The sequence below is a fragment of the Cibotium barometz genome, chromosome 22, assembly GCF_041138505.1.
Source record: "Cibotium barometz isolate CiBa-2024 chromosome 22, ASM4113850v1, whole genome shotgun sequence".
Lineage (NCBI taxonomy): Eukaryota > Viridiplantae > Streptophyta > Polypodiopsida > Cyatheales > Cibotiaceae > Cibotium > Cibotium barometz.
In genome coordinates this window covers 4,725,891-4,748,662 of record NC_141067.1, presented here as the reverse complement: position 1 = coordinate 4,748,662, position 22,772 = coordinate 4,725,891, and positions in this window count along the sequence as shown.

Below are 22,772 nucleotides of genomic sequence, written 5' to 3'. Positions count from 1 at the left end.
AGAGAGAGAGAGAGAGAGAGAGAGAGAGAGAGAGAGAGAGAGAGAGAGAGAGAACCTCCAAAGAGAGAAGGCAGGTCCACATAATAGTTACAAGAGAGTGGGACGTTCTAAATTTTTTTTACAAGAGAGTGGGATGTTCTAATTCTGTTTTTGATATTTAGCTTCCACCTTACTATCAATAATTTTAAGCACCTAAAAGACCAATGTCAGGGATACTATTTGGAGACCAATGTAAGGGATTTTAAAGAGTAAAACATCATTGGTATTATTGATACAAGGAAGGTTCACCCAATGCATGGAGGGATTTAGAAGAAGAGTCAAGCATCATTGCTAGAACTACTTCTGTGAATGTGTGTCATGTTGCCACATATCCCACATGTTGTGAATGTGTGTCAAACATTGCTAGAACTACTTCTGTGAATGTGTGTTGGACATGTTGCCACATGTCATGTGCCACATGTCATGAAAGAAGGACTAGATAGTAAAGATGAATTTTCTTACCTAGAAGGTTCAACCAATGCAATGGAGGGTTTTTAGCAGAAGAGTCAAACAACACTGCTAGAACTACTTCTGTTATTGTGTGCCAAACATGTTGCCACATCCTAGAAGATGAATATATCTACATCTAAATATCATGATTACTAGAAATTAAGGAATACGGAGTCTAAACATCATGATTGGAATTGGAAAATGAACATATGGATCACGATTATTGTAACTCAAGATTCTAAGTACTAGATGCATATTCTGGAAAAATTTGATGTGCTTCAAAAGAAGTACGAAAAAATCTAAGACATGAGTTTGATAAGAGAATTGATAGTGCAATGCATGCTTAGAGTTGAGCTTTTTTGAGTCTATAGATGCATGCTTCTTCGAGTCTATAGGTGCATCAAGTGACATACAGGAGTCACCTCAATCAAATGAAGAAAGGCCAACTTCATCAAGGAATCCCAATGGATATTGAGAAATGGAAGCCAAAGAAGGCCATAGCACCAAGTGTACTCTTTAGTTAGTCGAATTTTCATGAAGAGTATTGACTCCACAAAAAAGAACTCAAGAGATGTGATTTTCCTATCAGATTTATATTAATTAATGAAGGAATGAGACAACAAGGTAACAAAAGAGACTTGAGAGATCTTGTTTTTCTTAATGAAGGAGTGATACAAGAGGGTGACAAAACAAAGAGTTTTCACTTATCTCCCCACTATCCTTGCTAGCTCCTCTCAAGCATCATTTGGTGGTCTAAAGAGCACACCACATGCTAACCCCTCAACCCAATCCTTCCAATGCTAACTTCACACTATGCAGGTGATCCAGCTTGGTTTCAGATGGCCCTTTGTTATGGCTTCACAATCAAGACCCCAGAATTTTTTCTCGTGGCCCTTCATTATGGAACCCTATAATTTTTTCAAGCATAAATGCACGTGTTCTCATTCTAGTCTCTCCCAAAAACACATTAATAAGAAAAGAAAAACATGGCATGAAGAACTTATTACCAATATGTTGTAATGCATGCAACCCTCCCTTCCTTCAAAGAGCTCCATATCATTTGTTGTCATGCCAACTCTTACATATTGTCCACACTAGAGGTAGTAGCCACACACACTCCTCTCTTCCATCAAAGAGCTCCACATTGTCCATTCTCATGCCGGCTAAGTTATCATCCACTAGAAGGTTGCCACAAACACTCCTCTCTCTCACTTCTATGGTAGCTACATAAGCACAAGGATAAAGTAGAGAATAGAGTAGCAAGATCGAGACTCAATTTCCACACAATGGAAGAGTGTGTTGTGTTATGAGATAAAACTGACTTATATACAAGATTGTACAATTTCACACACAAAATATGGACGACTAGGTGCCGAGGGCTCTCATAAGTGGCCACAATACTTAATCTCATAATACATTTATGAAGAAGTACATCCACAAGGGATTCAACTAAGCTTGCCACCACATGCTCTCGAAGTAGGAATGATAATAAGAGTTCCATCAGCGGACCATGATGAGTGCCCATACATGTTTATAGATTTGGCCACTACTGTTGCTTCATAGCTTGATTATGTACATCTTTTTGTGTGTCCTCTTTTCTCATTGATGTAGAATATTAGTGGAGATAGTTGTTAATTACCTTTCCCCCTTTCATGGTGGCTGATTAGAGGAATTTAATATAGAGAGAATTAAGAAGTTTATTGTTTCTACTCTTGACACTGAGGGAATGCTCAATGTTCACTGTTCCTCTGGAAGGAGTGGATTCAATGTTCATTATTCCTTTGAAAGGACCTCAGGGGGAAGGCTTGTTATTGAGATAATGATCAATGTTCGTTGTTCCTCCAAAAGGAATGGGGAAGGCTTATTAATAAATGAAGAATCTAGTGATTGGCAAGAGTATCTAAAGAGAGTGGGGGCGTCCACAGGCGACTATAGTGTTGTCCTCATCCATGAATCAAGTATTTTCTTTGTTCTCTGTCATGACTTCTTTTTTTTTTAGCAGCCTAATATTCTCTAATACCTTGTGATTTGCAATGACTATTCTTAGAGTTGCAATTGTAACGTTACATGTGCAATCTCCATGGCCTTACAAGTAATGAGATCAAGAGAAACATAATGTTAGTGCATAGTAAGAACTCATATTAGTACAACTATTCAAAAAGTTGCAACATACTGACTACTTTACATTACTAATCAGTTTTGCTTATGTAAGATAGCAATACTACTAATATTTTTTACATAGATATGGGTGCATACGCACGTGCACACACACACACACACACACACACACACACAGAAAAAGGTATGCAAACCAATAGAAAGACTCAGGGAGAGGGAGTACATACGTATAGACTACCAGAGAGAGACGGAGAGAGAGAGAGAGAGAGAGAGAGAGAGAGAGAGAGAGAGAGAGAGAGAACCTCCAAAGAGAGAAGGCAGGTCCACATAATAGTTACAAGAGAGTGGGACGTTCTAAATTTTTTTTGCAAGAGAGTGGGATGTTCTAATTCTGTTTTTGATATTTAGCTTCCACCTTACTATCAATAATTTTAAGCACCTAAAAGACCAATGTCAGGGATACTATTTTGAGACCAATGTAAGGGATTTTGAAGAGTAAAACATCATTGGTATTATTTATACAAGGAAGGTTCACCCAATGCATGGAGGGATTTAGAAGAAGAGTCAAGCATCATTGCTAGAACTACTTCTGTGAATGTGTGTCATGTTGCCACATATCCCACATGTTGTGAATGTGTGTCAAACATTGCTAGAACTACTTCTGTGAATGTGTGTTGGACATGTTGCCACATGTCATGTGCCACATGTCATGTGCCACATGTCATGAAAGAAGGACTAGATAGTAAAGATGAATTTTCTTACCTAGAAGGTTCAACCAATGCAATGGAGGGTTTTTAGCAGAAGAGTCAAACAACACTGCTAGAACTACTTCTGTTATTGTGTGCCAAACATGTTGCCACATCCTAGAAGATGAATATATCTACATCTAAATATCATGATTACTAGAAATTAAGGAATACGGAGTCTAAACATCATGATTGGAATTGGAAAATGAACATATGGATCACGATTATTGTAACTCAAGATTCTAAGTACTAGATGCATATTCTGGAAAAATTTGATGTGCTTCAAAAGAAGTACGAAAAAATCTAAGACATGAGTTTGATAAGAGAATTGATAGTGCAATGCATGCTTAGAGTTGAGCTTTTTTGAGTCTATAGATGCATGCTTTTTCGAGTCTATAGGTGCATCAAGTGACATACAGGAGTCACCTCAATCAAATGAAGAAAGGCCAACTTCATCAAGGAATCCCAATGGATATTGAGAAATGGAAGCCAAAGAAGGCCATAGCACCAAGTGTACTCTTTAGTTAGTCTAATTTTCATGAAGAGTATTGACTCCACAAAAAAGAACTCAAGAGATGTGATTTTCCTATCAGATTTATATTAATTAATGAAGGAATGAGACAACAAGGTAACAAAAGAGACTTGAGAGATCTTGTTTTTCTTAATGAAGGAGTGATACAAGAGGGTGACAAAACAAAGAGTTTTCACTTATCTCCCCACTATCCTTGCTAGCTCCTCTCAAGCATCATTTGGTGGTCTAAAGAGCACACCACATGCTAACCCCTCAACCCAATCCTTCCAATGCTAACTTCACACTATGCAGGTGATCCAGCTTGGTTTCAGATGGCCCTTTGTTATGGCTTCACAATCAAGATCCCAGAATTTTTTCTCGTGGCCCTTCATTATGGAACCCTATAATTTTTTCAAGCATAAATGCACGTGTTCTCATTCTAGTCTCTCCCAGAAACACATTAATAAGAGAAGAAAAACATGGCATGAAGAACTTATTACCAATATGTTGTAATGCATGCAACCCTCCCTTCCTTCAAAGAGCTCCATATCATTTGTTGTCATGCCAACTCTTACATATTGTCCACACTAGAGGTAGTAGCCACACACACTCCTCTCTTCCATCAAAGAGCTCCACATTGTCCATTCTCATGCCGGCTAAGTTATCATCCACTAGAAGGTTGCCACAAACACTCCTCTCTCTCACTTCTATGGTAGCTACATAAGCACAAGGATAAAGTAGAGAATAGAGTAGCAAGATCGAGACTCAATTTCCACACAATGGAAGAGTGTGTTGTGTTATGAGATAAAACTGACTTATATACAAGATTGTACAATTTCACACACAAAATATGGACGACTAGGTGCCGAGGGCTCTCATAAGTGGCCACAATACTTAATCTCATAATACATTTATGAAGAAGTACATCCACAAGGGATTCAACTAAGCTTGCCACCACATGCTCTCGAAGTAGGAATGATAATAAGAGTTCCATCAGCGGACCATGATGAGTGCCCATCCATGTTTATAGATTTGGCCACTACTGTTGCTTCATAGCTTGATTATGTACATCTTCTTGTGTGTCCTCTTTTCTCATTGATGTAGAATATTAGTGGAGATAGTTGTTAATTACCTTCCCCCCTTTCATGGTGGCTGATTAAAGGAATTTATTATAGAGAGAATTAAGAAGATTATTGTTTCTACTCTTGACACTGTGAGGGAATGCTCAATGTTCACTGTTCCTCTGGAAGGAGTGGATTCAATGTTCATTATTCCTTTGAAAGGACCTCGGGGGGAAGGCTTGTTATTGAGATAATGATCAATGTTCGTTGTTCCTCCAAAAGGAATGGGGAAGGCTTATTAATAAATGAAGAATCTAGTGATTGGCAAGAGTATCTAAAGAGAGTGGGGGCGTCCACAGGCGACTATAGTGTTGTCCTCATCCATGAATCAAGTATTTTCTTTGTTCTCTGTCATGACTCCTTTTTTTTTAGCAGCCTAATATTCTCTAATACCTTGTGATTTGCAATGACTATTCTTAGAGTTGCAATTGTAACGTTACATGTGCAATCTCCATGGCCTTACAAGTAATGAGATCAAGAGAAACATAATGTTAGTGCATAGTAAGAACTCATATTAGTACAACTATTCAAAAAGTTGCAACATACTGACTACTTTACATTACTAATCAGTTTTGCTTATGCAAGATAGCAATACTACTAATATTTTTTACATAGATATGGGTGCATACGCACGTGCACACACACACACACACACACACACACACACACACATAGAAAAAGGTATGCAAACCAATAGAAAGACTCAGGGAGAGGGAGTACATACGTATAGACTACCAGAGAGAGACGGAGAGAGAGAGAGAGAGAGAGAGAGAGAGAGAGAGAGAGAACCTCCAAAGAGAGAAGGCAGGTCCACATAATAGTTACAAGAGAGTGGGACGTTCTAAATTTTTTTTACAAGAGAGTGGGATGTTCTAATTCTGTTTTTGATATTTAGCTTCCACCTTACTATCAATAATTTTAAGCACCTAAAAGACCAATGTCAGGGATACCATTTTGAGACCAATGTCAGGGATTTTGAAGAGTAAAACATCATTGGTATTATTGATACAAGGAAGGTTCACCCAATGCATGGAGGGATTTAGAAGAAGAGTCAAGCATCATTGCTAGAACTACTTCTGTGAATGTGTGTCATGTTGCCACATATCCCACATGTTGTGAATGTGTGTCAAACATTGCTAGAACTACTTCTGTGAATGTGTGTTGGACATGTTGCCACATGTCATGTGCCACATGTCATGAAAGAAGGACTAGATAGTAAAGATGAATTTTCTTACCTGGAAGGTTCAACCAATGCAATGGAGGGTTTTTAGCAGAAGAGTCAAACAACACTGCTAGAACTACTTCTGTTATTGTGTGCCAAACATGTTGCCACATCCTAGAAGATGAATATATCTACATCTAAATATCATGATTACTAGAAATTAAGGAATACGGAGTCTAAACATCATGATTGGAATTGGAAAATGAACATATGGATCACGATTATTGTAACTCAAGATTCTAAGTACTAGATGCATATTCTGGAAAAATTTGATGTGCTTCAAAAGAAGTACGAAAAAATCTAAGACATGAGTTTGATAAGAGAATTGATAGTGCAATGCATGCTTAGAGTTGAGCTTTTTTGAGTCTATAGATGCATGCTTTTTCGAGTCTATAGGTGCATCAAGTGACATACAGGAGTCACCTCAATCAAATGAAGAAAGGCCAACTTCATCAAGGAATCCCAATGGATATTGAGAAATGGAAGCCAAACAAGGCCATAGCACCAAGTGTACTCTTTAGTTAGTCTAATTTTCATGAAGAGTATTGACTCCACAAAAAAGAACTCAAGAGATGTGATTTTCCTATCAGATTTATATTAATTAATGAAGGAATGAGACAACAAGGTAACAAAAGAGACTTGAGAGATCTTGTTTTTCTTAATGAAGGAGTGATACAAGAGGGTGACAAAACAAAGAGTTTTCACTTATCTCCCCACTATCCTTGCTAGCTCCTCTCAAGCATCATTTGGTGGTCTAAAGAGCACACCACATGCTAACCCCTCAACCCAATCCTTCCAATGCTAACTTCACACTATGCAGGTGATCCAGCTTGGTTTCTGATGGCCCTTTGTTATGGCTTCACAATCAAGACCCCAGAATTTTTTCTCGTGGCCCTTCATTATGGAACCCTATAATTTTTTCAAGCATAAATGCACGTGTTCTCATTCTAGTCTCTCCCAGAAACACATTAATAAGAGAAGAAAAACATGGCATGAAGAACTTATTACCAATATGTTGTAATGCATGCAACCCTCCCTTCCTTCAAAGAGCTCCATATCATTTGTTGTCATGCCAACTCTTACATATTGTCCACACTAGAGGTAGTAGCCACACACACTCCTCTCTTCCATCAAAGAGCTCCACATTGTCCATTCTCATGCCGGCTAAGTTATCATCCACTAGAAGGTTGCCACAAACACTCCTCTCTCTCACTTCTATGGTAGCTACATAAGCACAAGGATAAAGTAGAGAATAGAGTAGCAAGATCGAGACTCAATTTCCACACAATGGAAGAGTGTGTTGTGTTATGAGATAAAACTGACTTATATACAAGATTGTACAATTTCACACACAAAATATGGACGACTAGGTGCCGAGGGCTCTGATAAGTGGCCACAATACTTAATCTCATAATACATTTATGAAGAAGTACATCCACAAGGGATTCAACTAAGCTTGTTACCACATGCTCTCGAAGTAGGAATGATAATAAGAGTTCCATCAGCGGACCATGATGAGTGCCCATCCATGTTTATAGATTTGGCCACTACTGTTGCTTCATAGCTTGATTATGTACATCTTTTTGTGTGTCCTCTTTTCTCATTGATGTAGAATATTAGTGGAGATAGTTGTTAATTACCTTCCCCCCTTTCATGGTGGCTGATTAGAGGAATTTAATATAGAGAGAATTAAGAAGCTTATTGTTTCTACTTTTGACACTGAGGGAATGCTCAATGTTCACTGTTCCTCTGGAAGGAGTGGATTCAATGTTCATTATTCCTTTGAAAGGACCTCAGGGGGAAGGCTTGTTATTGAGATAATGATCAATGTTCGTTGTTCCTCCAAAAGGAATGGGGAAGGCTTATTAATAAATGAAGAATCTAGTGATTGGCAAGAGTATCTAAAGAGAGTGGGGGCGTTCACAGGTGACTATAGTGTTGTCCTCATCCATGAATCAAGTATTTTCTTTGTTCTCTGTCATGACTTCTTTTTTTTTTAGCAGCCTAATATTCTCTAATACCTTGTGATTTGCAATGACTATTCTTAGAGTTGCAATTGTAATGTTACATGTGCAATCTCCATGGCCTTACAAGTAATGAGATCAAGAGAAACATAATGTTAGTGCATAGTAAGAACTCATATTAGTACAACTATTCAAAAAGTTGCAACATACTGACTACTTTACATTACTAATCAGTTTTGCTTATGCAAGATAGCAATACTACTAATATTTTTTACATAGATATGGGTGCATACGCACGTGCACACACACACACACACACACACACACACACACACACACACACAGAAAAAGGTATGCAAACCAATAGAAAGACTCAGGGAGAGGGAGTACATACGTATAGACTACCAAAGAGAGACGGAGAGAGAGAGAGAGAGAGAGAGAGAGAGAGAACCTCCAAAGAGAGAAGGCAGGTCCACATAATAGTTACAAGAGAGTGGGACGTTCTAAATTTTTTTTTACAAGAGAGTGGGATGTTCTAATTCTGTTTTTGATATTTAGCTTCCACCTTACTATCAATAATTTTAAGCACCTAAAAGACCAATGTCAGGGATACTATTTTGAGACCAATGTCAGGGATTTTGAAGAGTAAAACATCATTGGTATTATTTATACAAGGAAGGTTCACCCAATGCATGGAGGGATTTAGAAGAAGAGTCAAGCATCATTGCTAGAACTACTTCTGTGAATGTGTGTCATGTTGCCACATATCCCACATGTTGTGAATGTGTGTCAAACATTGCTAGAACTACTTCTGTGAATGTGTGTTGGACATGTTGCCACATGTCATGTGCCACATGTCATGAAAGAAGGACTAGATAGTAAAGATGAATTTTCTTACCTAGAAGGTTCAACCAATGCAATGGAGGGTTTTTAGCAGAAGAGTCAAACAACACTGCTAGAACTACTTCTGTTATTGTGTGCCAAACATGTTGCCACATCCTAGAAGATGAATATATCTACATCTAAATATCATGATTACTAGAAATTAAGGAATACGGAGTCTAAACATCATGATTGGAATTGGAAAATGAACATATGGATCACGATTATTGTAACTCAAGATTCTAAGTACTAGATGCATATTCTGGAAAAATTTGATGTGCTTCAAAAGAAGTACGAAAAAATCTAAGACATGAGTTTGATAAGAGAATTGATAGTGCAATGCATGCTTAGAGTTGAGCTTTTTTGAGTCTATAGATGCATGCTTTTTCGAGTCTATAGGTGCATCAAGTGACATACAGGAGTCACCTCAATCAAATGAAGAAAGGCCAACTTCATCAAGGAATCCCAATGGATATTGAGAAATGGAAGCCAAAGAAGGCCATAGCACCAAGTGTACTCTTTAGTTAGTCTAATTTTCATGAAGAGTATTGAGTCCACAAAAAAGAACTCAAGAGATGTGATTTTCCTATCAGATTTATATTAATTAATGAAGGAATGAGACAACAAGGTAACAAAAGAGACTTGAGAGATCTTGTTTTTCTTAATGAAGGAGTGATACAAGAGGGTGACAAAACAAAGAGTTTTCACTTATCTCCCCACTATCCTTGCTAGCTCCTCTCAAGCATCATTTGGTGGTCTAAAGAGCACACCACATGCTAACCCCTCAACCCAATCCTTCCAATGCTAACTTCACACTATGCAGGTGATCCAGCTTGGTTTCAGATGGCCCTTTGTTATGGCTTCACAATCAAGACCCCAGAATTTTTTCTCGTGGCCCTTCATTATGGAACCCTATAATTTTTTCAAGCATAAATGCACGTGTTCTCATTCTAGTCTCTCCCAGAAACACATTAATAAGAGAAGAAAAACATGGCATGAAGAACTTATTACCAATATGTTGTAATGCATGCAACCCTCCCTTCCTTCAAAGAGCTCCATATCATTTGTTGTCATGCCAACTCTTACATATTGTCCACACTAGAGGTAGTAGCCACACACACTCCTCTCTTCCATCAAAGAGCTCCACATTGTCCATTCTCATGCCGGCTAAGTTATCATCCACTAGAAGGTTGCCACAAACACTCCTCTCTCTCACTTCTATGGTAGCTACATAAGCACAAGGATAAAGTAGAGAATAGAGTAGCAAGATCGAGACTCAATTTCCACACAATGGAAGAGTGTGTTGTGTTATGAGATAAAACTGACTTATATACAAGATTGTACAATTTCACACACAAAATATGGACGACTAGGTGCCGAGGGCTCTCATAAGTGGCCACAATACTTAATCTCATAATACATTTATGAAGAAGTACATCCACAAGGGATTCAACTAAGCTTGCCACCACATGCTCTCGAAGTAGGAATGATAATAAGAGTTCCATCAGCGGACCATGATGAGTGCCCATCCATGTTTATAGATTTGGCCACTACTGTTGCTTCATAGCTTGATTATGTACATCTTCTTGTGTGTCCTCTTTTCTCATTGATGTAGAATATTAGTGGAGATAGTTGTTAATTACCTTCCCCCCTTTCATGGTGGCTGATTAAAGGAATTTATTATAGAGAGAATTAAGAAGCTTATTGTTTCTACTCTTGACACTGTGAGGGAATGCTCAATGTTCACTGTTCCTCTGGAAGGAGTGGATTCAATGTTCATTATTCCTTTGAAAGGACCTCAGGGGGAAGGCTTGTTATTGAGATAATGATCAATGTTCGTTGTTCCTCCAAAAGGAATGGGGAAGGCTTATTAATAAATGAAGAATCTAGTGATTGACAAGAGTATCTAAAGAGAGTGGGGGCGTCCACAGGCGACTATAGTGTTGTCCTCATCCATGAATCAAGTATTTTCTTTGTTCTCTGTCATGAATCCTTTTTTTTTAGCAGCCTAATATTCTCTAATACCTTGTGATTTGCAATGACTATTCTTAGAGTTGCAATTGTAACGTTACATGTGCAATCTCCATGGCCTTACAAGTAATGAGATCAAGAGAAACATAATGTTAGTGCATAGTAAGAACTCATATTAGTACAACTATTCAAAAAGTTGCAACATACTGACTACTTTACATTACTAATCAGTTTTGCTTATGCAAGATAGCAATACTACTAATATTTTTTACATAGATATGGGTGCATACGCACGTGCACACACACACACACACACACACACACACACACACACACACAGAAAAAGGTATGCAAACCAATAGAAAGACTCAGGGAGAGGGAGTACATACGTATAGACTACCAGAGAGAGACGGAGAGAGAGAGAGAGAGAGAGAGAGAGAGAGAGAGAGAGAGAGAGAGAGAGAGAGAGAGAACCTCCAAAGAGAGAAGGCAGGTCCACATAATAGTTACAAGAGAGTGGGACGTTCTAAATTTTTTTTACAAGAGAGTGGGATGTTCTAATTCTGTTTTTGATATTTAGCTTCCACCTTACTATCAATAATTTTAAGCACCTAAAAGACCAATGTCAGGGATACTATTTTGAGACCAATGTCAGGGATTTTGAAGAGTAAAACATCATTGGTATTATTGATACAAGGAAGGTTCACCCAATGCATGGAGGGATTTAGAAGAAGAGTCAAGCATCATTGCTAGAACTACTTCTGTGAATGTGTGTCATGTTGCCACATATCCCACATGTTGTGAATGTGTGTCAAACATTGCTAGAACTACTTCTGTGAATGTGTGTTGGACATGTTGCCACATGTCATGAAAGAAGGACTAGATAGTAAAGATGAATTTTCTTACCTAGAAGGTTCAACCAATGCAATGGAGGGTTTTTAGCAGAAGAGTCAAACAACACTGCTAGAACTACTTCTGTTATTGTGTGCCAAACATGTTGCCACATCCTAGAAGATGAATATATCTACATCTAAATATCATGATTACTAGAAATTAAGGAATACGGAGTCTAAACATCATGATTGGAATTGGAAAATGAACATATGGATCACGATTATTGTAACTCAAGATTCTAAGTACTAGATGCATATTCTGGAAAAATTTGATGTGCTTCAAAAGAAGTACGAAAAAATCTAAGACATGAGTTTGATAAGAGAATTGATAGTGCAATGCATGCTTAGAGTTGAGCTTTTTTGAGTCTATAGATGCATGCTTTTTCGAGTCTATAGGTGCATCAAGTGACATACAGGAGTCACCTCAATCAAATGAAGAAAGGCCAACTTCATCAAGGAATCCCAATGGATATTGAGAAATGGAAGCCAAAGAAGGCCATAGCACCAAGTGTAGTCTAATTTTCATGAAGAGTATTGACTCCACAAAAAAGAACTCAAGAGATGTGATTTTCCTATCAGATTTATATTAATTAATGAAGGAATGAGACAACAAGGTAACAAAAGAGACTTGAGAGATCTTGTTTTTCTTAATGAAGGAGTGATACAAGAGGGTGACAAAACAAAGGGTTTTCACTTATCTCCCCACTATCCTTGCTAGCTCCTCTCAAGCATCATTTGGTGGTCTAAAGAGCACACCACATGCTAACCCCTCAACCCAATCCTTCCAATGCTAACTTCACACTATGCAGGTGATCCAGCTTGGTTTCTGATGGCCCTTTGTTATGGCTTCACAATCAAGACCCCAGAATTTTTTCTCGTGGCCCTTCATTATGGAACCCTATAATTTTTTCAAGCATAAATGCACGTGTTCTCATTCTAGTCTCTCCCAGAAACACATTAATAAGAGAAGAAAAACATGGCATGAAGAACTTATTACCAATATGTTGTAATGCATGCAACCCTCCCTTCCTTCAAAGAGCTCCATATCATTTGTTGTCATGCCAACTCTTATATATTGTCCACACTAGAGGTAGTAGCCACACACACTCCTCTCTTCCATCAAAGAGCTCCACATTGTCCATTCTCATGCCGGCTAAGTTATCATCCACTAGAAGGTTGCCACAAACACTCCTCTCTCCTTCTTCTATGGTAGCTACATAAGCACAAGGATAAAGTAGAGAATAGAGTAGCAAGATCGAGACTCAATTTCTACACAATGGAAGAGTGTGTTGTGTTATGAGATAAAACTGACTTATATACAAGATTGTACAATTTCACACACAAAATATGGACGACTAGGTGCCGAGGGCTCTCATAAGTGGCCACAATACTTAATCTCATAATACATTTATGAAGAAGTACATCCACAAGGGATTCAACTAAGCTTGCCACCACATGCTCTCGAAGTAGGAATGATAATAAGAGTTCCATCAGCGGACCATGATGAGTGCCCATCCATGTTTATAGATTTGGCCACTACTGTTGCTTCATAGCTTGATTATGTACATCTTTTTGTGTGTCCTCTTTTCTCATTGATGTAGAATATTAGTGGAGATAGTTGTTAATTACCTTCCCCCCTTTCATGGTGGCTGATTAGAGGAATTTAATATAGAGAGAATTAAGAAGCTTATTGTTTCTACTTTTGACACTGAGGGAATGCTCAATGTTCACTGTTCCTCTGGAAGGAGTGGATTCAATGTTCATTATTCCTTTGAAAGGACCTCAGGGGGAAGGCTTGTTATTGAGATAATGATCAATGTTCGTTGTTCCTCCAAAAGGAATGGGGAAGGCTTATTAATAAATGAAGAATCTAGTGATTGGCAAGAGTATCTAAAGAGAGTGGGGGCGTCCACAGGCGACTATAGTGTTGTCCTCATCCATGAATCAAGTATTTTCTTTGTTCTCTGTCATGACTTCTTTTTTTTTTAGCAGCCTAATATTCTCTAATACCTTGTGATTTGCAATGACTATTCTTAGAGTTGCAATTGTAACGTTACATGTGCAATCTCCATGGCCTTACAAGTAATGAGATCAAGAGAAACATAATGTTAGTGCATAGTAAGAACTCATATTAGTACAACTATTCAAAAAGTTGCAACATACTGACTACTTTACATTACTAATCAGTTTTGCTTATGCAAGATAGCAATACTACTAATATTTTTTACATAGATATGGGTGCATACGCACGTGCACACACACACACACACACACACACACACACACACACACACACAGAAAAAGGTATGCAAACCAATAGAAAGACTCAGGAGAGGGAGTACATACGTATAGACTACCAAAGAGAGACGGAGAGAGAGAGAGAGAGAGAGAGAGAGAGAGAGAGAGAGAGAGAGAGAGAGAGAGAGAACCTCCAAAGAGAGAAGGCAGGTCCACATAATAGTTACAAGAGAGTGGGACGTTCTAAATTTTTTTTACAAGAGAGTGGGATGTTCTAATTCTGTTTTTGATATTTAGCTTCCACCTTACTATCAATAATTTTAAGCACCTAAAAGACCAATGTCAGGGATACTATTTTGAGACCAATGTCAGGGATTTTGAAGAGTAAAACATCATTGGTATTATTTATACAAGGAAGGTTCACCCCCAATGCATGGAGGGATTTAGAAGAAGAGTCAAGCATCATTGCTAGAACTACTTCTGTGAATGTGTGTCATGTTGCCACATATCCCACATGTTGTGAATGTGTGTCAAACATTGCTAGAACTACTTCTGTGAATGTGTGTTGGACATGTTGCCACATGTCATGTGCCACATGTCATGAAAGAAGGACTAGATAGTAAAGATGAATTTTCTTACCTAGAAGGTTCAACCAATGCAATGGAGGGTTTTTAGCAGAAGAGTCAAACAACACTGCTAGAACTACTTCTGTTATTGTGTGCCAAACATGTTGCCACATCCTAGAAGATGAATATATCTACATCTAAATATCATGATTACTAGAAATTAAGGAATACGGAGTCTAAACATCATGATTGGAATTGGAAAATGAACATATGGATCACGATTATTGTAACTCAAGATTCTAAGTACTAGATGCATATTTTGGAAAAATTTGATGTGCTTCAAAAGAAGTACGAAAAAATCTAAGACATGAGTTTGATAAGAGAATTGATAGTGCAATGCATGCTTAGAGTTGAGCTTTTTTGAGTCTATAGATGCATGCTTTTTCGAGTCTATAGGTGCATCAAGTGACATACAGGAGTCACCTCAATCAAATGAAGAAAGGCCAACTTCATCAAGGAATCCCAATGGATATTGAGAAATGGAAGCCAAAGAAGGCCATAGCACCAAGTGTAGTCTAATTTTCATGAAGAGTATTGAGTCCACAAAAAAGAACTCAAGAGATGTGATTTTCCTATCAGATTTATATTAATTAATGAAGGAATGAGACAACAAGGTAACAAAAGAGACTTGAGAGATCTTGTTTTTCTTAATGAAGGAGTGATACAAGAGGGTGACAAAACAAAGAGTTTTCACTTATCTCCCCACTATCCTTGCTAGCTCCTCTCAAGCATCATTTGGTGGTCTAAAGAGCACACCACATGCTAACCCCTCAACCCAATCCTTCCAATGCTAACTTCACACTATGCAGGTGATCCAGCTTGGTTTTAGATGGCCCTTTGTTATGGCTTCACAATCAAGACCCCAGAATTTTTTCTCGTGGCCCTTCATTATGGAACCCTATAATTTTTTCAAGCATAAATGCACGTGTTCTCATTCTAGTCTCTCCCAGAAACACATTAATAAGAGAAGAAAAACATGGCATGAAGAACTTATTACCAATATGTTGTAATGCATGCAACCCTCCCTTCCTTCAAAGAGCTCCATATCATTTGTTGTCATGCCAACTCTTACATATTGTCCACACTAGAGGTAGTAGCCACACACACTCCTCTCTTCCATCAAAGAGCTCCACATTGTCCATTCTCATGCCGGCTAAGTTATCATCCACTAGAAGGTTGCCACAAACACTCCTCTCTCTCACTTCTATGGTAGCTACATAAGCACAAGGATAAAGTAGAGAATAGAGTAGCAAGATCGAGACTCAATTTCCACACAATGGAAGAGTGTGTTGTGTTATGAGATAAAACTGACTTATATACAAGATTGTACAATTTCACACACAAAATATGGACGACTAGGTGCCGAGGGCTCTCATAAGTGGCCACAATACTTAATCTCATAATACATTTATGAAGAAGTACATCCACAAGGGATTCAACTAAGCTTGTTACCACATGCTCTCGAAGTAGGAATGATAATAAGAGTTCCATCAGCGGACCATGATGAGTGCCCATCCATGTTTATAGATTTGGCCACTACTGTTGCTTCATAGCTTGATTATGTACATCTTTTTGTGTGTCCTCTTTTCTCATTGATGTAGAATATTAGTGGAGATAGTTGTTAATTACCTTCCCCCCTTTCATGGTGGCTGATTAGAGGAATTTATTATAGAGAGAATTAAGAAGCTTATTGTTTCTACTCTTGACACTGAGGGAATGCTCAATGTTCACTGTTCCTCTGGAAGGAGTGGATTCAATGTTCATTATTCCTTTGAAAGGACCTCAGGGGGAAGGCTTGTTATTGAGATAATGATCAATGTTCGTTGTTCCTCCAAAAGGAATGGGGAAGGCTTATTAATAAATGAAGAATCTAGTGATTGGCAAGAGTATCTAAAGAGAGTGGGGGCGTCCACAGGCGACTATAGTGTTGTCCTCATCCATGAATCAAGTATTTTCTTTGTTCTCTGTCATGACTTCTTTTTTTTTTAGCAGCCTAATATTCTCTAATACCTTGTGATTTGCAATGACTATTCTTAGAGTTGCAATTGTAACGTTACATGTGCAATCTCCATGGCCTTACAAGTAATGAGATCAAGAGAAACATAATGTTAGTGCATAGTAAGAACTCATATTAGTACAACTATTCAAAAAGTTGCAACATACTGACTACTTTACATTACTAATCAGTTTTGCTTATGCAAGATAGCAATACTACTAATATTTTTTACATAGATATGGGTGCATACGCACGTGCACACACACACACACACACACACACAGAGAAAAAGGTATGCAAACCAATAGAAAGACTCAGGGAGAGGGAGTACATACGTATAGACTACCAGAGAGAGACGGAGAGAGAGAGAGAGAGAGAGAGAGAGAGAGAGAGAGAGAGAGAGAGAGAGAGAGAACCTCCAAAGAGAGAAGGCAGGTCCACATAATAGTTACAAGAGAGTGGGACGTTCTAAATTTTTTTTGCAAGAGAGTGGGATGTTCTAATTCTGTTTTTGATATTTAGCTTCCACCTTACTATCAATAATTTTAAGCACCTAAAAGACCAATGTCAGGGATACTATTTTGAGACCAATGTCAGGGATTTTGAAGAGTAAAACATCATTGGTATTATTTATACAAGGAAGGTTCACCCCAATGCATGGAGGGATTTAGAAGAAGAGTCAAGCATCATTGCTAGAACTACTTCTGTGAATGTGTGTCATGTTGCCACATATCCCACATGTTGTGAATGTGTGTCAAACATTGCTAGAACTACTTCTGTGAATGTGTGTTGGACATGTTGCCACATGTCATGTACCACATGTCATGAAAGAAGGACTAGATAGTAAAGATGAATTTTCTTACCTAGAAGGTTCAACCAATGCAATGGAGGGTTTTTAGCAGAAGAGTCAAACAACACTGCTAGAACTACTTCTGTTATTGTGTGCCAAACATGTTGCCACATCCTAGAAGATGAATATATCTACATCTAAATATCATGATTACTAGAAATTAAGGAATACGGAGTCTAAACATCATGATTGGAATTGGAAAATGAACATATGGATCACGATTATTGTAACTCAAGATTCTAAGTACTAGATGCATATTCTGGAAAAATTTGATGTGCTTCAAAAGAAGTACGAAAAAATCTAAGACATGAGTTTGATAAGAGAATTGATAGTGCAATGCATGCTTAGAGTTGAGCTTTTTTGAGTCTATAGATGCATGCTTCTTCGAGTCTATAGGTGCATCAAGTGACATACAGGAGTCACCTCAATCAAATAAAGAAAGGCCAACTTCATCAAGGAATCCCAATGGATATTGAGAAATGGAAGCCAAAGAAGGCCATAGCACCAAGTGTACTCTTTAGTTAGTCGAATTTTCATGAAGAGTATTGACTCCACAAAAAAGAACTCAAGAGATGTGATTTTCCTATCAGATTTATATTAATTAATGAAGGAATGAGACAACAAGGTAACAAAAGAGACTTGAGAGATCTTGTTTTTCTTAATGAAGGAGTGATACAAGAGGGTGACAAAACAAAGAGTTTTCACTTATCTCCCCACTATCCTTGCTAGCTCCTCTCAAGCATCATTTGGTGGTCTAAAGAGCACACCACATGCTAACCCCTCAACCCAATCCTTCCAATGCTAACTTCACACTATGCAGGTGATCCAGCTTGGTTTTAGATGGCCCTTTGTTATGGCTTCACAATCAAGACCCCAGAATTTTTTCTCGTGGCCCTTCATTATGGAACCCTATAATTTTTTCAAGCATAAATGCACGTGTTCTCATTCTAGTCTCTCCCAGAAACACATTAATAAGAGAAGAAAAACATGGCATGAAGAACTTATTACCAATATGTTGTAATGCATGCAACCCTCCCTTCCTTCAAAGAGCTCCATATCATTTGTTGTCATGCCAACTCTTACATATTGTCCACACTAGAGGTAGTAGCCACACACACTCCTCTCTTCCATCAAAGAGCTCCACATTGTCCATTCTCATGCCGGCTAAGTTATCATCCACTAGAAGGTTGCCACAAACACTCCTCTCTCTCACTTCTATGGTAGCTACATAAGCACAAGGATAAAGTAGAGAATAGAGTAGCAAGATCGAGACTCAATTTCCACACAATGGAAGAGTGTGTTGTGTTATGAGATAAAACTGACTTATATACAAGATTGTACAATTTCACACACAAAATATGGACGACTAGGTGCCGAGGGCTCTCATAAGTGGCCACAATACTTAATCTCATAATACATTTATGAAGAAGTACATCCACAAGGGATTCAACTAAGCTTGCCACCACATGCTCTCGAAGTAGGAATGATAATAAGAGTTCCATCAGCGGACCATGATGAGTGCCCATCCATGTTTATAGATTTGGCCACTACTGTTGCTTCATAGCTTGATTATGTACATCTTCTTGTGTGTCCTCTTTTCTCATTGATGTAGAATATTAGTGGAGATAGTTGTTAATTACCTTCCCCCCTTTCATGGTGGCTGATTAAAGGAATTTATTATAGAGAGAATTAAGAAGCTTATTGTTTCTACTCTTGACACTGTGAGGGAATGCTCAATGTTCACTGTTCCTCTGGAAGGAGTGGATTCAATGTTCATTATTCCTTTGAAAGGACCTCACGGGGAAGGCTTGTTATTGAGATAATGATCAATGTTCGTTGTTCCTCCAAAAGGAATGGGGAAGGCTTATTAATAAATGAAGAATCTAGTGATTGGCAAGAGTATCTAAAGAGAGTGGGGGCGTCCACAGGCGACTATAGTGTTGTCCTCATCCATGAATCAAGTATTTTCTTTGTTCTCTGTCATGAATCCTTTTTTTTTAGCAGCCTAATATTCTCTAATACCTTGTGATTTGCAATGACTATTCTTAGAGTTGCAATTGTAACGTTACATGTGCAATCTCCATGGCCTTACAAGTAATGAGATCAAGAGAAACATAATGTTAGTGCATAGTAAGAACTCATATTAGTACAACTATTCAAAAAGTTGCAACATACTGACTACTTTACATTACTAATCAGTTTTGCTTATGCAAGATAGCAATACTACTAATATTTTTTACATAGATATGGGTGCATACGCACGTGCACACACACACACACACACACACACACACACACACACACACACAGAAAAAGGTATGCAAACCAATAGAAAGACTCAGGGAGAGGGAGTACATACGTATAGACTACCAAAGAGAGACGGAGAGAGAGAGAGAGAGAGAGAGAGAGAGAGAGAGAGAGAGAGAGAGAGAGAACCTCCAAAGAGAGAAGGCAGGTCCACATAATAGTTACAAGAGAGTGGGACGTTCTAAATTTTTTTTACAAGAGAGTGGGATGTTCTAATTCTGTTTTTGATATTTAGCTTCCACCTTACTATCAATAATTTTAAGCACCTAAAAGACCAATGTCAGGGATACTATTTTGAGACCAATGTCAGGGATTTTGAAGAGTAAAACATCATTGGTATTATTTATACAAGGAAGGTTCACCCCCAATGCATGGAGGGATTTAGAAGAAGAGTCAAGCATCATTGCTAGAACTACTTCTGTGAATGTGTGTCATGTTGCCACATATCCCACATGTTGTGAATGTGTGTCAAACATTGCTAGAACTACTTCTGTGAATGTGTGTTGGACATGTTGCCACATGTCATGTGCCACATGTCATGAAAGAAGGACTAGATAGTAAAGATGAATTTTCTTACCTAGAAGGTTCAACCAATGCAATGGAGGGTTTTTAGCAGAAGAGTCAAACAACACTGCTAGAACTACTTCTGTTATTGTGTGCCAAACATGTTGCCACATCCTAGAAGATGAATATATCTACATCTAAATATCATGATTACTAGAAATTAAGGAATACGGAGTCTAAACATCATGATTGGAATTGGAAAATGAACATATGGATCACGATTATTGTAACTCAAGATTCTAAGTACTAGATGCATATTCTGGAAAAATTTGATGTGCTTCAAAAGAAGTACGAAAAAATCTAAGACATGAGTTTGATAAGAGAATTGATAGTGCAATGCATGCTTAGAGTTGAGCTTTTTTGAGTCTATAGATGCATGCTTTTTCGAGTCTATAGGTGCATCAAGTGACATACAGGAGTCACCTCAATCAAATGAAGAAAGGCCAACTTCATCAAGGAATCCCAATGGATATTGAGAAATGGAAGCCAAAGAAGGCCATAGCACCAAGTGTACTCTTTAGTTAGTCTAATTTTCATGAAGAGTATTGACTCCACAAAAAAGAACTCAAGAGATGTGATTTTCCTATCAGATTTATATTAATTAATGAAGGAATGAGACAACAAGGTAGCAAAAGAGACTTGAGAGATCTTGTTTTTCTTAATGAAGGAGTGATACAAGAGGGTGACAAAACAAAGAGTTTTCACTTATCTCCCCACTATCCTTGCTAGCTCCTCTCAAGCATCATTTGGTGGTCTAAAGAGCACACCACATGCTAACCCCTCAACCCAATCCTTCCAATGCTAACTTCACACTATGCAGGTGATCCAGCTTGGTTTTAGATGGCCCTTTGTTATGGCTTCACAATCAAGACCCCAGAATTTTTTCTCGTGGCCCTTCATTATGGAACCCTATAATTTTTTCAAGCATAAATGCACGTGTTCTCATTCTAGTCTCTCCCAGAAACACATTAATAAGAGAAGAAAAACATGGCATGAAGAACTTATTACCAATATGTTGTAATGCATGCAACCCTCCCTTCCTTCAAAGAGCTCCATATCATTTGTTGTCATGCCAACTCTTACATATTGTCCACACTAGAGGTAGTAGCCACACACACTCCTCTCTTCCATCAAAGAGCTCCACATTGTCCATTCTCATGCCGGCTAAGTTATCATCCACTAGAAGGTTGCCACAAACACTCCTCTCTCTCACTTCTATGGTAGCTACATAAGCACAAGGATAAAGTAGAGAATAGAGTAGCAAGATCGAGACTCAATTTCCACACAATGGAAGAGTGTGTTGTGTTATGAGATAAAACTGACTTATATACAAGATTGTACAATTTCACACACAAAATATGGACGACTAGGTGCCGAGGGCTCTCATAAGTGGCCACAATACTTAATCTCATAATACATTTATGAAGAAGTACATCCACAACGGATTCAACTAAGCTTGCTACCACATGCTCTCGAAGTAGGAATGATAATAAGAGTTCCATCAGCGGACCATGATGAGTGCCCATCCATGTTTATAGATTTGGCCACTACTGTTGCTTCATAGCTTGATTATGTACATCTTTTTGTGTGTCCTCTTTTCTCATTGATGTAGAATATTAGTGGAGATAGTTGTTAATTACCTTCCCCCCTTTCATGGTGGCTGATTAGAGGAATTTATTATAGAGAGAATTAAGAAGCTTATTGTTTCTACTCTTGACACTGAGGGAATGCTCAATGTTCACTGTTCCTCTGGAAGGAGTGGATTCAATGTTCATTATTCCTTTGAAAGGACCTCAGGGGGAAGGCTTGTTATTGAGATAATGATCAATGTTCATTGTTCCTCCAAAAGGAATGGGGAAGGCTTATTAATAAATGAAGAATCTAGTGATTGGCAAGAGTATCTAAAGAGAGTGGGGGCGCCCACAGGCGACTATAGTGTTGTCCTCATCCATGAATCAAGTATTTTCTTTGTTCTCTGTCATGACTTCTTTTTTTTTTTAGCAGCCTAATATTCTCTAATACCTTGTGATTTGCAATGACTATTCTTAGAGTTGCAATTGTAACGTTACATGTGCAATCTCCATGGCCTTACAAGTAATGAGATCAAGAGAAACATAATGTTAGTGCATAGTAAGAACTCATATTAGTACAACTATTCAAAAAGTTGCAACATACTGACTACTTTACATTACTAATCAGTTTTGCTTATGCAAGATAGCAATACTACTAATATTTTTTACATAGATATGGGTGCATACGCACGTGCACACACAC